The sequence below is a fragment of the Chiloscyllium punctatum genome, chromosome 44 (assembly GCF_047496795.1).
Source record: "Chiloscyllium punctatum isolate Juve2018m chromosome 44, sChiPun1.3, whole genome shotgun sequence".
Lineage (NCBI taxonomy): Eukaryota > Metazoa > Chordata > Chondrichthyes > Orectolobiformes > Hemiscylliidae > Chiloscyllium > Chiloscyllium punctatum.
The window spans coordinates 43,000,311-43,016,885 of NC_092782.1; the positions used below are offsets into that span (position 1 = coordinate 43,000,311).

Here is a 16,575-nt window from a genome sequence, read left to right on the forward strand (position 1 = left end):
CCCAGTCTGCAGCTCTCGACCCCTCCACCCCCCCAACAATTCCCCCCCCCCCGCACCCTCTCCCATCCACACCTTCCTTCTCAATGGGAAAACAAAGGTTAGTTTTATGGATCTGCTCACAGTTGTCAGCCATTTCTGGTCCCTGTCTTATAGTCACTGTCCTCTGGTCTACAACATGGGTTCTAATTTCTGAAGTTTTTTTAGTATCTTCTGAGAGAATAATCTCTCTGAGCTTCAAATGAGATAATACTCCTTGTGCCTATACTCACTGGTTAAAATTAATTTGCCTTTACTCTTTCCAATTCAGGATAGGGATGGCTAGTCTGTCTCCTTAAAATGCAAAACCTTTGCCAGGAAGCAACAAACCCAACTCATATACACCCAGAATAGCCATTTTTGCAGTGCCCTTTCAGCTGGTATTCTTTACCTTGGTACTCCTCGTTCACTTAGGTTTTCATCTCTCTCTCTCTCTCTCTCTCTCTCTCTCTCTCTCTCTCTCTCTCTCATCTCCAATTCAATTCCAATGTCCTTTCTCTTTAACTGCCTCATCTCTTTTATGGCCAAACTATTTTAATGACCTCCATTACTCATTATTTGGCATATCTGTTCTGTTTCGTATTTCCAGCAATTCCAACTGTTGTGGTGATAGTTGAACTATCTCTGTCTGTACAGGAAATTGCACCTTTAAATCATTTACCAGTTGGAGCATGCTGCTCTCAACACTTGACTAACTCGTTAAATGCACTTAGATAGTGGCTTGAGTTAATATTTCCATTTGGAAAATGTTGAAAGTTGTCACTCACAGAGAGTGAGAGTGTTAGAGAAAGAGAGCAATATCACCTGCTGGTAAGCTTTTTGGAGCTCTGAGCCCATACTACGCTCTCTTCTGATCTTGTCTCATCAACCTGTTCAGATATGTTATTACACACCTCTGGAAGCAGGTGGGATTTGAACCAAAGGTAAGGACACTATCACTGCACCACAAGAGCCCCTCCTCTCAGCTCTGTGATAACCTTCAACTAATCCACAAGCTGTTGCTTGGCAGTTAGGTTTTTTTCTCAAAGATATCTGGTGCCAATGTTTCTCACACAATTACCTAGTTTCAGCCAAAGGACACTGCTCTGCCCCAATCAGTTGGTGCATTATACCCAATTCCAGGCACCACACTTTAGGAAGGGGATGACAGTTCTTGAGAGAATGACATTGATGGGGGGGGGGGGGGGGGGAGCGACGACAGTCATGGCTGACATTAACTGTTCTCCCCCGTGGTGTGCTTAATCAGGCTGCAAGCATGGGGACCAGAGCCTCCCTCATCTTCTCACCACTTTCCCAGTGAAATCCATAATGGGAACGCCCAAGGCCAGCTCCCCACTCCATTTCAGGGCTCCATCTTATCCGTGCTGGTTAGAACCTGTGCTGCATTTCTGAGAGCTACTAAGAAGGTGGTGAGACACGGCTGTCTCCCATTCTATATCCTGCCCCTCCTCTCCAAATTGGGAAAGACATGCCGCGTCTGGAAGCGATCTAGAGGAGCTGCCAAGCTCTTCCCTTTCCCTGCACTCCCACAGGGGAATGGATATTGGGCCTGACTCATGATCTCTTCTTCCGAGGTGGGAGGTGATGGTGGAGTGGGGGGGGACAGGAGGATCACGACAAATAATAACCCATGGGAGCACTGAGGAGCATTAGATGTTTTGTGTGAGCTAGCTTTTGAGATTAGGAGAAGGTGAGGACTGCAGATGCTGGAGATCAGAGCTGAAAAATGTGTTGCTGGAAAAGTGCAGCAGGTCAGGCAACATCAAAGGAGCAGGAGAATCGACGTTTCGGGCATAAGACCTTCAGGCTCATTCCTGATTCTCCTGCTCCTTTGATGCTGCCTGACCTGCTGCGCTTTTCCAGCAACACATTGTTAAGATTTTGAGATTAATCAGGGTCAATCCAGTAGTAGGTGAGTCAGAGCAACTCCAAGCTAAGAGACAAGAGGAGGCCAGTCAACCCCTTAAATCACTTCTGCCATTCTTTTATCTGTATCTTAGCTCTGTTTAGTTGGTTTTTTTTGCTTCACACTTTTTGAAGTTTTAGCCAAATAAATGTACTCAAGTCCTGAGGCGGGGGGGGGGGGGGGGGGGGGGGGGGCGGGGCGGTGCTTGAATTTAAGAACCCTTCTGTGCCAGAAGAAGGTGCCATCACCAAGTAATAGTTGACAGTTGATAGACTAGACTTCAGCTTCCTTGACAGTGATAGCTCTGTTCTGTGTTTTTAGTGGCTACCTCTGCTTTTTGAACTTCACTTGACTTCTCTCTTGAGGCCCTCTCCATTTTACACCATGTTTTTCCTCATATAATTGGGAGCAGACAATTTAGTCGATCAACAATATCCAATAGGACCATAGCTCCATCTCCATCTCCCTTGATATTCTGACCCGACAAGAAGCTCTCTATCTCAATCTCGTTCTAATCCACAGCCTTTTGGGTCAAGAGGTTCAGTTTACACCACCCTTTGAGTTCTTGTTGCTTTCATTTCTAATTGGGCGGCACAGTGGCACAGTGGTTAGCACTGCTGCCTCACAGCGCCAGAGACCTGGGTTCAATTCCTACCTCAGGCGACTGACTGTGGAGTTTGCACATTCTCCCCGTGTCTGTGTGGGTTTCCTCCGGGTGCTCCGGTTTCCTCCCACAGTCCAAAAGATGTGCAGGTCAGGTGAATTGGCCATGCTAAATTGCCCGTAGTGTTAGGTAAGGGGTAGATGTAGATGTAGATGTAGGGGTATGGGTGGGTTACGCTTCGGCGGGGCGGTGTGGACTTGTTGGGCCGAAGGGCCTGTTTCCACACTGTAAGTAATCTAATCTAATCATTTTAGCTCTAATGTTATGATACCCCAAGTAGAAAAGACAGTCCCTTTGTATCATGTCTGTCAATTTATCAATTTAATTCAATTTGATAGACAGGCAACCAATTCAATGGGATTGAGGTAACTGAGCTCTTGTAACCCATTGGTAGTTCCCACTAAGTAAGGACACCGAGGTTCAAGCATACCTGCTTCAAAGGTGTGTCATAATGTGTTTAAGCAGGTTAGGAACACAACTAAATGTGGCAATATTTGGAACAGAAATTAATAGATGTGTAAGTTGATATAAGAAGCCCCACCTTTGACAGACAGGTAGAAATAAGCTGTGTTCCTTGAATTACCGACAGAGAATAATTTATGACAACTTTAAGGTGTTGGCAAGGAAGACTCTCTTTATTTTTGCAAAGTGATCAAAATCACATTGTTATTGCTTTTGGCTGGGTTTCTCAAAAGCTGCTTTACAACTTTGTTCACTCCTGTGCAGAGAGATGTGTGAGCAAACAGCGCAAAGGTCTGCCCATCTGGCATATGAACTTTGTGAGTTGGGATTGGAGGTTCTGCTCTGGGTAAGGTTGGAATGGGAGCTCGTGATTAAAACCCTGGTGCTTGCCTGCAAATGGGAGTTCCAACATTGTCGCCAGCATTGGCAAAGTTCATCGAAGGTCAGGGGAGGCCAATGCTGACTTGATTTGCTGATGAATCCAATTAAAGATTGTTTAAGAACTCATAGAGAACATAAAGTCACAGAGAAGTACTGCACGGAAACAGACCCTTTCATCCAGTCCATGTGTTCATTTCTGGTCTCCTTCCTATCGGAAAGATGTTGTGAAACTTGAAAGGGTTCAGAAAAGATTTACAAGGATTGGAGGATGTGAGCTACAGGGAGAAGCTGAACAGGCTGGGGCTGTTTTCCCTGGAGCGTCGGAAGCTCAAGGGTATCCTTATAAAGATTTATAAAAATCATGAGGGGCACGGATACGGTAAATAGGCAAGGTCTTTTCTCTGGGATGAGGGAGTCCAGAACGAGAGGGCATAGGTTTCGGGTGAGGGGGACATTTTAAAAGCGACCTAACTGGGGCAACTGCTTCATGCAGAAGGTGGTGCATGTATGGAATGAGCTGCCAGAGGAAGGCCGAGAAATGTACAGCACAGAGACAGACCCTTCAGTCCTACTTGTCCACACTAACCAGATATCCTAACCTAATCTAATCCCATTTGCCAGCACCCGGCCCATATCCCTCTAAACCCTTCCTATTCATATACCCATCCAGATGCCTTTTAAATGCTGTATTTGTACCAGCCACCACCACTTCCTCTGGCAGCTCATTGCATATAAACACCACCCTCTGTGAGAAAATGTTTCCCCATAGGTACCTTTTATATCTTTCCTCTCTCACTGTAAACCTATGCCCTCTAGTTCTGGACCCCACCCCACCCCACCCCAGGGAAAAGACCTTGTCTATTTATCTTATTCATGCTCCTCATAATTTTATAAACCCCCATTAGGTCACCCCTCAGCCTCCGACGCTCCAGGGAATACAGCCCCAACCTATTCAACCTCTTCCTTTAGTGCAAACCCTCCAACCCTGACAACATCCTTGTAAATTTTTTCTGAACCCATTCAAGTTTCACAACATCCTTCTGACAGGAAAGATTGCATCAAGATATCTTGCTTAGAATGTTGCAATGGCACAATGACACAAACGTCTACTTCGTGCAGTGCTGCAAGGGATGGAGGCTGGTACAATTACAGCATTTAAAAGGCATCTGGACGGGTCTGTGAATAGGAAGGGTTCAGAGGGATCTGGGCGAAGTGCTGGCAAATGGGACGAGATCGGGTTAGGATATCTGAGACCTGTCGAGGGAAATATTGAGTTTGTACTGGAGGTGAATGGGCTGCACGCTGGGGCACAAGGGCCTGAAGGTGGAAACACAGGGAAGCCACTGTGGGAAACTCAATGGGCGTTTAAAAGGGCAAACCACTCAGAGGGCGGGGACACTCAATCATTGGCTCATGAGTGACTTCAATATGCACTCGGGCAGTGCAGCAGGGAATCACTCTCTTACAATTGGAAGGGTCAGAAGAGGGGGCTTTCAGACACAGCAGCGAGGTGAATGGGGCCAAAGGAAGGCAGCAACAGGCCAAGGGAACACTATTGCCAGGTTTTGGGAACTGGAGTACAGAAAATTTGAAATCTGTAAGTATAAAGTGGAGTCAATAACCAGACTCTGACAAAGATTCAACTTGTTCATTCAATAAAAAGGACACAATTTAAGCCTGAGATGAGGAGTTACTTCTGTTAGAGGACTGAGAGCCTTTGGGAACTCCGAGCCACAGGAAGCTGTGAGGGCAGAGTCCTTGTGTTTATTTAAGACGGGGGTAGATAGATTCTTGATCAGTCAGGGATATAAGGGTTACAGGGGGAAGGACAGGGAAGTGGATGTGAGGAATATCAGATCAGCCACAGTCCTAAAGAATGGTGGAGCACACTTGAGGGACCAAATAGCCTACTCCTGTGCCTATTTCTTATGGTCACATGGTCTTATTAGAATAGGCTTTGTTGTCACATGTACTCAAATGAGAACAGTGAAAAGTGTACAAGTCACCACTCAGGGTGCCATCTTACGTACAATGGTCAGCTTCTTCAGTTACAGTTCTTAGCAAAACAGGGAAGTAAATAGTCTAGCATTACAGATGCTGGCCTTCAGGGAAGGACACCCAAAATATTTGAACAAAGAACAATACAGCACAGGAACAGGTCCTTTGGCCCTTCAAGCCTGTGCCGGCACATTTTGCCCTTCCGTACTAAAACTGCCCTCACTAACAGGATCCGTATCCCTCTATTCCCTTCCCGTTCATGGATCCATCCAGGTGTTTCTTGAATACAGCTATTGTGTCTGCTTCCACCACCTCCTCTGGCAATGTAAGCCATGCACTCACTACCCTTGGTGTGAAAAACCTGCCTCACACATCTCTTTTAAACTTCCCTCCCCCCCTGCACCTTGAACCTGTGTCATCCAGTAACTGACCCCTTCACCCTGGGAAAAAGCTTCATACCTTCCACTCTATCCACGTCGTTAACAACCTTATAGACTTTTATCAGGTCACCCCTCAACCGCCTGTGTTCGAGTGAAAACAAATCCAGTCGATCCAACTTTTCTTCATCGCTAAAGTCCCCCATACCAGGCAACATCTTGGTAAACCTTTTCTGTACCATCTCCAAAGCATCGACATCCTTTTGTTTGTGTGGTGACCAGAACTGTATGCAATATTCCAAGTGTGGCCTAAGTAAATTTCCATAAAGTTGCAACTTAACTTCTCTATTTTTATATTCAATGCCCCTTCCAATGAAGAGACAAAAAGTATGGTGCTGGAAAAGCACAGCTGGTCAGGTAGCATCTGAGGAGCAGAAGAGTCGAAGATTCGAGCATAAACTCTTCATCAGGAATGTTGTGGAGGGACTCAAGGGGGCTGAGAGATAAATAGGAGGGGGTGGGGGCTGGGGGAAGGTAACTGGCAATGCGATAGATGGACAAAGGTGGGGTGGGGTTGCTGGTGATAGGTCAGAGAGGAGGGTGGAGCAGATAGGTGGGATGGAAGATGGACAGGTAGGACAGGTCAAGAGGGCAGTGCTGAGTTGGAACGTTGGATCTAGGATAAGGTGGGGGAAGGGGAGATGAGGAAACTGGTGAAGTCCACATTGGTTCTGTGTGGTAGGAGGGTCCCAAGGCAGGAGATGAGGTATTCTTCCACCAGTCAGACAGGACGTTCCAGGAAACATCTCCGGGACACACGCACTAAACAACCTCAATGCCTTGTGGCCAACCACTTCAATTCCCTCTCCCATTCCGCCAAGGACCTGCAGGTCCTGGGCCTCCACCCACCAAATCCTAGCCACCCAACACCTGGAGGAAGAACACCTCATCTTCCACGTTGGGAGCCTCCAACCACACGGGATCAATGTCAACATCACCAGATTCCTCATCTCCTATCCCCCCCCCTTATCCCAGATCCCACCCTCCAACTCTGCACCACTCTCCTGAACTGTCCTACCTGTCCATCCTCCTTCCCATCTATCTGCCCCACCCTCCACTCCAACCTATCACCATCACCCCCCAACCTTCATTGACATATCACACTCTCAGGTACCTCCCCCCATCCCCATCCCCCTCCCATTTATCTCTCAGCCCTCTTGGACACACCCTAATTCCTGATTAAGGATTTATGTTTGAAACATCGACTCTCCTGCTCCTCGGATACTGCCTGACCTGTGCTTTTCCAGCGCCATACCTTTGGACTCTGATCTCCAGCATCTGCAGTTCTCACTTGCTCCTTCCAATGAAGGCATGCAGGGGTTATAAGCCTTTCTTACTACCTTATCTACGTACACTGCCACCTTCAATGATACGCAGACCTGTACACCCAGGTCCCTCTGCATATTAATACTCCTAAAGGTTCTGTCATTCACTGTTTAATTTCCACCTGCCCTTAGCTTTCTGAAATGCAGCATCTCACATTTGCCTGGATTAAACTCCATCTGCCATTTTTCTGCCCTTTACAAGGATGTTGCCAGGGTTGGAGGATTTGACCTATAGGGAGAGGCTGAACAGGCTGGGGCTGTTTTCCCTGGAGTGTCGGAGGCTGAGGGGTGACCTTATAGAGGTTTATAAAATCATGAAAGGATAAATGGACAAAGTCTTTTCCGTGGGTTGGGGGAGTCCAGAACTAGAGGGCATAGGTTTAGGCTGAGAGGGGAAAGATATAAAAGAGACCTAGGGGGCAACTTTTTCATGCAGAGGGTGGTACGTGTATGGAATGAGACTAGTACAATCGCAACATTAAAAGGCATCTGGATGGGTATATGAATAGGAAGGGTTTGGAGGGATATGGGCCGGGTGCTGGCAGGTGGGACTAGACTGGGTTGGGATATCTGGTCGGCATGGACGGGTTGGACCGAAGGGTCTGTTTCCATGCTGTACATCTCGATGACTCTATTATCTATACCCTGCTGTATCCTCTGACAATCTGCCTCACTATCTGCAGTTCCACCAACCTTTGCATTGTCAGCAAACTTGCTAATTAGACCAGCCTTGTTTTCCTCCAAATCATTCATGTCGACGACTAACAAAAGAGGTGCCAGCCCTGATTCCTGTGGAACACTCGTCACAACCCTCCATTCCAAACAACATCCTTCCATCACTGGATTAGTGGTGCTGGAAGAGCACAGCAGTTCAGGCAGCATCCAACGAGCAGCGAAATCGACGTTTCGGACAAGAGCCCTTCATCCTTTATTCCTGATGAAGGGCTTTTGCCCGAAACGTCGATTTCGCTGCTCGTTGGATGCTGCCTGAACTGCTGTGCTCTTCCAGCACCACTAATCCAGTATTTGGTTTCCAGCATCTGCAGTCATTGTTTTTACCCCATCCTTCCATCACTACCATCTGCTTGGGCTGGTTTATATGTGACAAGTCCCATGTATGTGGTTGATTCTTTCCTGGTTTTTCGAAGTACATTTAAATACAGCATAGCCAATAAATACGATCTGTACTAGCAATATCCAAACAACCAGAATAATTAACTTGTAGAAACTTACCACTAATTAACTTCCAGGCTTTCCAAAGAGCTGTTTTCGGTGAATTTGCCTGTTTCGAACACTTCCTTCTGGGTGTACGCTTTAAAAGGGGAAGGAGGTTACAGATGTACGTGATGTGGAACTGTGCACCAGATTATCTTTACTCGACCCAGTGATGAATCATTCAGTAGCAGAGACTGCGTGAGTGCAGTATTTGGTGATTGAGAGGGATTGCTTGGCAGGCATTAGTTATGTATCCCTTCCCAGGGATGGATGATGGAATCTCAGCTAAATGTTGCAACATTGCTCACAAAACTGACTTTGTTTCTAGAAAACTGAAACAGAAACAGAAAGCCCTGGAGAAACAGCATCTGTGGAGAGAACAGGAGAGTTAGTGTTTGGAATCCAGTAACCCTTTGTCAAAACCGAAAGCACCCAAGAGGTGGTGGTATTTATGATGATGATGGGACTGTGGGATGGAAGCGGGGAGGGGGGTAGAAATTGGCACTCAGAGACAAAAGGGAAGCCTGATAGTGAGCCAGGGAATAAGGAAATGCTGATTCGATGGTAATGAGAGCTGTTACCAGTTCGGGGAAAATGGGTTGGCTGTGCTGGGGGCAACCAGTACAAAGCAGGAGCTGACAGCAGGTAACAAACATACATGAAGGTGGATAGGCCCCAATTTCTGCTTAGAGAGAGAGAGCTTAGGACTCAACATTGAGTTCAGTCATAACGATAATGAATGGCAGAGCGAGTTGAAAGTGCAGCATGGCCCACTCCTCCTCCCATTTTCTGTCACCGTGACCGATGGTAATTGTTTGGGTGTGATGTGGAGGTTCTGATGTTGGATTGGGGAGGACAAGGTCACCTGAGGAAGGGCCGATGCTCCGAAAGCTTGTGATTTCAGTCATTCAGGGTGACATATGAAAAAAGGTGCCTCGTGCTCAAAGCCAGAGATTCTGCATTGCGTTACTGATGGCTGTGTTTTCAACGACCTCGCCCTATAACTCTGGAATTCTGTTCTAACGCTCTCTTCGAAAAAAAAAGCTGCTACCCTGAGATGCAACTTGCTGTCACCTGACCGAATATCATGTTATGTGGCTCCATGGCAGTTTTTGTTAGAAAACACACCTGCGAAGCAGTTCAGAAACATTACCACGTTCAAGGCACTGTTTGAGATGTTTCAATTACACATGAATCAGATGCACCAGTTATTAACTGAACTTTAACTTTTTCATTTTTCCCCTTAGCAAATTACAAGGTGCACCACGCAGATCGATTAGTTCACCATAATGTCCCTGCATACTCCATCGCGATGCGAACAGTCGGGTTTAAAATGAACGAAGGCCCAGGTACAGTAACTGAGCTACAGACCTTTTCTCATTATCTTTAATATTGGACACAGGTTCTCAGTCTGTTATAGTCCGCTTTCCCGGTGTTTGCCACCAACATTGAAGGAGCACATTTTGGGAAATGCCATTCCTCGAAAGTTGATACAATACTGCACACACTGTTTTTGACAAACTCTCAAGGTCCAGGCAAATAAAGATATAAAAAAAAAGTGATCAGGCCAAGAAGTCAGCAAGATTGGAAATATTGAGGTAAGTTTGATCTTGTAGATGTCTCTAAATAACACACGAAATGTAACTCAGCCACACCTTTGTCTTATTGAAATAAAGAGCAAGGGCAGGGCTCCCCAAGGGTGAGTTTGGGAGGGAACAGTTTGAAGTGAGCTCGGAAACAGGAAAGGGCATTGGACAGCACCAACTAAGTGACAATGGTCTTGTTCCTGCTCTCAGCAGCCCTCACTCTCACATTCCCAACAAAGGGGAAAGGACAAAACACAAGGGGAGAAATTGGGTGGATTTGGGAAACAGTTTGGGAAGCTCAGATTGAGGGCTTTCTGACACCCCCACTCACTCCCCGTCACCCCCACTCACTCCCCGTCACCCCCACTCACTCCCCGTCACTCACACTCACTCCCCGTCACCCCCACTCACTCCCCATTACCCACAATCCACTCCCCGTCACCCCCACTCACTCCCCGTCACTCACACTCACTCCCCGTCACCCACAATCCACTCCCCGTCACCCACACTCTCCCAGTGACCCCCACTCACTCCCCGACACCTCCAGTCACTCCCCATCACCCCCGCTCACACCTCGTCACCACCACTCACTCCCGTCACCCAAACTCTCCCAGTGACCCCTACTCACTTCCCGTCACCACACTCACTCCATGTCACCACACTCACTCCCCGTCACCCACAGTCACTCCCCGTCACCCCCAATCCGCTCCCCGTCACCCCCACTCATTCCCTGTCACCCACAATCCACTCCCCGTCTGCCACAATCCACTCCCTGTCACCCACACTCACTCCCCGTCACCCACAATCCACTCCGAGTCACTCACAATCCACTCCCCGTCAACCACAATCCACTCCCCGTCACCCACAATCCACTCCCCGTCACCTACAATCCACTCCCCGTCACCCACAATCCACTCCCCGTCACCCACACTCACTCCCCGTTACCCACACTCTCCCAGTGACCCCCACTCACACCCCGTCACCCACTCTCACTCCCCGTCACCCACTATCCACTCCCCGTCACCCACTATCCACTCCCCGTCACCCACAATCCACTCCCCGTCACCCACAATCACTCCCCGTCACCCACATTCACTCCCCATCACCCACAATCCACTCCCCGTCACCCACATTCACTCCCCATCACCCACAATCCACTCCACGTCACCCACAATCAACTCCCCATTACCCACAATCCACTCCCCATTACCCACAATCCACTCCCCGTCACCAACAATCCACTCCCCATTACCCACAATCCACCCCCCGTCACCAACAATCCACTCCCCGTCACCTACAATCCACTCCCCATTACCCACAATCCACTCCCCATTACCCACAATCCACTCCCCATCACCCACAATCCACTCCACGTCACCCACAATCAACTCCCCATTACCCACAATTCACTCCCCATTACCCACAATCCACTCCCCGTCACCAACAATCCACTCCCCATTACCCACAATCCACTCCCCGTCACCTACAATCCACTCCCCGTCACCTACAATCCACTCCCCGTCACCTACAATCCACTCCCCATTACCCACAATCCACTCCCCATTACCCACAATCCACTCCCCGTCACCCCCAATCCACTCCCCGTCACCCCCACTCACTCCCTGTCACCCACAATCCACTCCCAGTCACACACAATCCACTCCCCGTCACACACACTCACTCCCCGTCACCCACAAACCACTCCCCGTCACCCACACTCACTCCCCGTCACCCACACTCACTCCCTGTCATCCACAATCCACTCCCAGTCACCCACGCTCACTCCCCGTCACCCACACTCACTCCCTGTCACCCACAATCCACTCCCCGTCACCCAGACTCACTCCCCGTCACCCACAATCCACTTCCCGTCACCCACACACAATCCCCGTCACCCACAATCCATTCCCCGTCTCCCACAATCCACTCCCCGTCACCCACAATCCACTCCCCGTCACCCACACTCACTCCCAGTCACCCACAATCCATTCCCCGTCACTCACACTCACTCCCCGTCACCCACACTCCACTCCCCGTCACCCACACTCCACTTCCCGTCACCCACCCTCACTCCCTGTCACCCACCCTCACTCCCCGATTCCCACACTCACACCCCGTCACCCACAATCCACTCCCCGTCACCCACACTCACTCCCCGTCACCCACAATCCACTCCCCATCACCCACACTCACTCCCCGTCACCCACAATCCATTCCCTGTCACCCACACTCACTCCCCGTCACCCACACTCACTCCCTGTCACCCACAATCCACTCCCCATCACCCACGCTCACTCCCCGTCACCCACACTCACTCCCTGTCACCCACAATCCACTCCCCGTCACCCAGACTCACTCCCCGTCACCCACAATCCACTCCCCGTCACCCACACTCACTCCCAGTCACCCACAATCCACTCCCCGTCACTCACACTCACTCCCCGTCACCCACACTCCACTCCCCGTCACCCACACTCACTCCCCGTCACCCACACTCACTCCCCGTCTCCCACACTCTATCTCCGTCACAACCACTCACTCCCCGTCTCCCACAATCCACTCCCCGTCACCCACACTCACTCCCCATCACCCACACTCACTCCCCGATACCCACACTCACTCCCCGTCACCCACACTCACTCCCCGTCACCCACAATCCACTTCCCGTCACCCACCCTCACTCCCCGATTCCCACACTCACTCCCCGTCACCCACACTCACTCCCCGTCACCCACTATCCACTCCCCGTCACCCACTATCCACTCCCCGTCACCCACACTCACTCCCCATCACCCACACTCACTCCCCGATTCCCACACTCACTCCCCGTCACCCACACTCACTCCCCGTCACCCACTATCCACTCCCTGTCACCCACAATCCACTCCCCGTCACCCACACTCACTCCCCGTCACCCAAACTCACTCCCTGTCACCCACACCCATTCCCCGTAACACACACTCACTCCCAGTCACACACACTCACTCCCTGTCACCCACAATCCACTCCCCGTCACCCACGCTCACTCCCCGTCACCCACACTCACTCCCTGTCACCCACAATCCACTCCCCGTCACCCACACTCACTCCCCGTCACCCACAATCCACTTCCCGTCACCCACACACAATCCCCGTCACCCACAATCCACTCCCCGTCTCCCACAATCCACTCCCCGTCACCCACAATCCACTCCCCGTCACCCACACTCACTCCCAGTCACCCACAATCCACTCCCCGTCACTCACACTCACTCCCCGTCACCCACACTCCACTCCCCGTCACCCACACTCCACTTCCCGTCACCCACCCTCACTCCCCGTCACCCACCCTCACTCCCCAATTCCCACACTCACTCCCCGTCACCCACACTCACTCCCCGTCACCCACACTCACTCCCCGTCACCCAAACTCACTCCCCGTCACCCACACTCACTCCCCGTCACCCACACTCTATCCCCGTCTCCCACACTCTATCTCCGTCACAACCACTCACTCCCCGTCACCCACAATCCACTCCCCGTCACCCACACTCACTCCCCGTCACCCACACTCACTCCCCGTCACCCACACTCTATCCCCGTCTCCCACACTCTATCTCCGTCACAACCACTCACTCCCCGTCACCCACAATCCACTCCCCGTCACCCACACTCACTCCCCATCACCCACACTCACTCCCCGATACCCACACTCACTCACCGTCACCCACACTCACTCCCCGTCACCCACAATCCACTTCCCGTCACCCACCCTCACTCCCCGATTCCCACACTCACTCCCCGTCACCCACACTCACTCCCCGTCACCCACTATCCACTCCCCATCACCCACAATCCACTCCCCGTCACCCACACTCACTCCCCATCACCCACACTCACTCCCCGATACCCACACTCACTCCCCGTCACCCACACTCACTCCCCGTCACCCACAATCCACTTCCTGTCACCCACACTCACTCCCCGATTCCCACACTCACTCCCCGATTCCCACACTCACTCCCCGTCACCCACACTCACTCCCCGTCACCCACTATCCACTCCCTGTCACCCACAATCCACTCCCCGTCACCCACACTCACTCCCCGTCACCCAAACTCACTCCCTGTCACCCACACCCATTCCCCGTAACACACACTCACTCCCAGTCACACACACTCACTCCCTGTCACCCACAATCCACTCCCCGTCACCCACACTCACTCACCGTCACCCACACTCACTCCCCGTCACCCACAATCCACTTCCCGTCACCCACACTCACTCCCCGATTCCCACACTCACTCCCCGTCACCCACACTCACTCCCCGTCACCCACTATCCACTCCCTGTCACCCACAATCCACTCCCCGTCACCCAAACTCACTCCCTGTCACCCACACCCATTCCCCGTAACACACACTCACTCCCAGTCACACACACTCACTCCCTGTCACCCACAATCCACTCCCCGTCACCCACACTCACTCCCCGTCACCCAAACTCACTCCCTGTCACCCACACCCATTCCCCGTAACACACACTCACTCCCCATCACCCACGCTCACTCCCCGTCACACACAATCCACTCCCCGTCACCCAAACTCACTCCCCGTCACCCACACTCACTCCCCGTCACCCACACTCTATCCCCGTCTCCCACACTCTATCTCCGTCACAACCACTCACTCCCCGTCACCCACAATCCACTCCCCGTCACCCACACTCACTCCCCGTCACCCACACTCACTCCCCGTCACCCACACTCTATCCCCGTCTCCCACACTCTATCTCCGTCACAACCACTCACTCCCCGTCACCCACAATCCACTCCCCGTCACCCACACTCACTCCCCATCACCCACACTCACTCCCCGATACCCACACTCACTCACCGTCACCCACACTCACTCCCCGTCACCCACAATCCACTTCCCGTCACCCACCCTCACTCCCCGATTCCCACACTCACTCCCCGTCACCCACACTCACTCCCCGTCACCCACTATCCACTCCCCATCACCCACAATCCACTCCCCGTCACCCACACTCACTCCCCATCACCCACACTCACTCCCCGATACCCACACTCACTCCCCGTCACCCACACTCACTCCCCGTCACCCACAATCCACTTCCCGTCACCCACACTCACTCCCCGATTCCCACACTCACTCCCCGATTCCCACACTCACTCCCCGTCACCCACACTCACTCCCCGTCACCCACTATCCACTCCCTGTCACCCACAATCCACTCCCCGTCACCCACACTCACTCCCCGTCACCCAAACTCACTCCCTGTCACCCACACCCATTCCCCGTAACACACACTCACTCCCAGTCACACACACTCACTCCCTGTCACCCACAATCCACTCCCCGTCACCCACACTCACTCACCGTCACCCACACTCACTCCCCGTCACCCACAATCCACTTCCCGTCACCCACACTCACTCCCCGATTCCCACACTCACTCCCCGTCACCCACACTCACTCCCCGTCACCCACTATCCACTCCCTGTCACCCACAATCCACTCCCCGTCACCCACACTCACTCCCCGTCACCCAAACTCACTCCCTGTCACCCACACCCATTCCCCGTAACACACACTCACTCCCAGTCACACACACTCACTCCCTGTCACCCACAATCCACTCCCCGTCACCCACACTCACTCCCCGTCACCCAAACTCACTCCCTGTCACCCACACCCATTCCCCGTAACACACACTCACTCCCCATCACCCACGCTCACTCCCCGTCACACACACTCACTCCCGGATACCCAGGCTCTTACTCCCCATCACCCACGATCAATCCCTGATACCCACGCCCAGTCGCTGTTGCCCACGCTCACTCCCTGCCACCTACGCTCACTCCCCGTCACCCACACTCTCTCCCCGTCACCCACACTCTCTCCCCGTCACCCACGCCCACTCCCCGTCACCCACGCACACTCCCCGTCACCCACACCCACTCCCCATCGCCGACGCCCTCTCCCTGTCGCCCATGCCCTCTCCCCATCACCCACGCCCACTCCCCGTCGCCCATGCCCTCTCCCCATCACCCACGCCCACTCCCCGTCGCCCATGCCCTCTCCTCGTCGCCCACGCCCACTCCCCGTCACCCACGACCACTCCCCATCACCCACGCCCACTCCCCGTCGCCCACGCCCACTCCCCGTCGCCCACGCCCACTCCCCGTCACCCACGACCACTCCCCATCACCCACGCCCACTCCCCGTCGCCCACGCCCACTCCCCGTCGCCCACGGCCACTCCCCGTCGCCCACGCCCTCTCCCCGTCGCCCACGCCCACTCCCCGTCACCCACGCCCTCTCCCCGTCGCCCACGCCCACTCCCCCTCGCCCACGCCCACTCCCCGTCACCCACGCCCACTCCCCATCACCCACGCCCATTCCCCGTCACCCACGCCCATTCCCGGTCACCCATGCTCTCACTCCGTTACCCACACCCACTCCCCGATACCCACGCCCACTCCCCGTCGCCCATGCCCACTCCCCGATACCCACGCTCATGTCCCGATATTCACGCCCACTCCCCATCGCCCACGCCCTCTC

The 16,575-nt window shown here is 52.4% G+C and overlaps 1 protein-coding gene across 2 annotated transcripts in view; it reads right to left on the reverse strand.

The window, feature by feature from the left end:
- The window catches only part of tymp (thymidine phosphorylase), a 91,047-nt gene extending 82,538 nt beyond the window's left edge, over window positions 1–8,509 (reverse strand). For both annotated transcript variants that reach the window (XM_072562771.1, XM_072562775.1), the window contains exon 1: window positions 8,443–8,509. The gene's annotated coding sequence lies outside the window, so the exon portion shown is untranslated. The remainder of the gene's footprint in view (window positions 1–8,442) is intronic.
- Window positions 8,510–16,575: the final 8,066 nt, after the last annotated feature.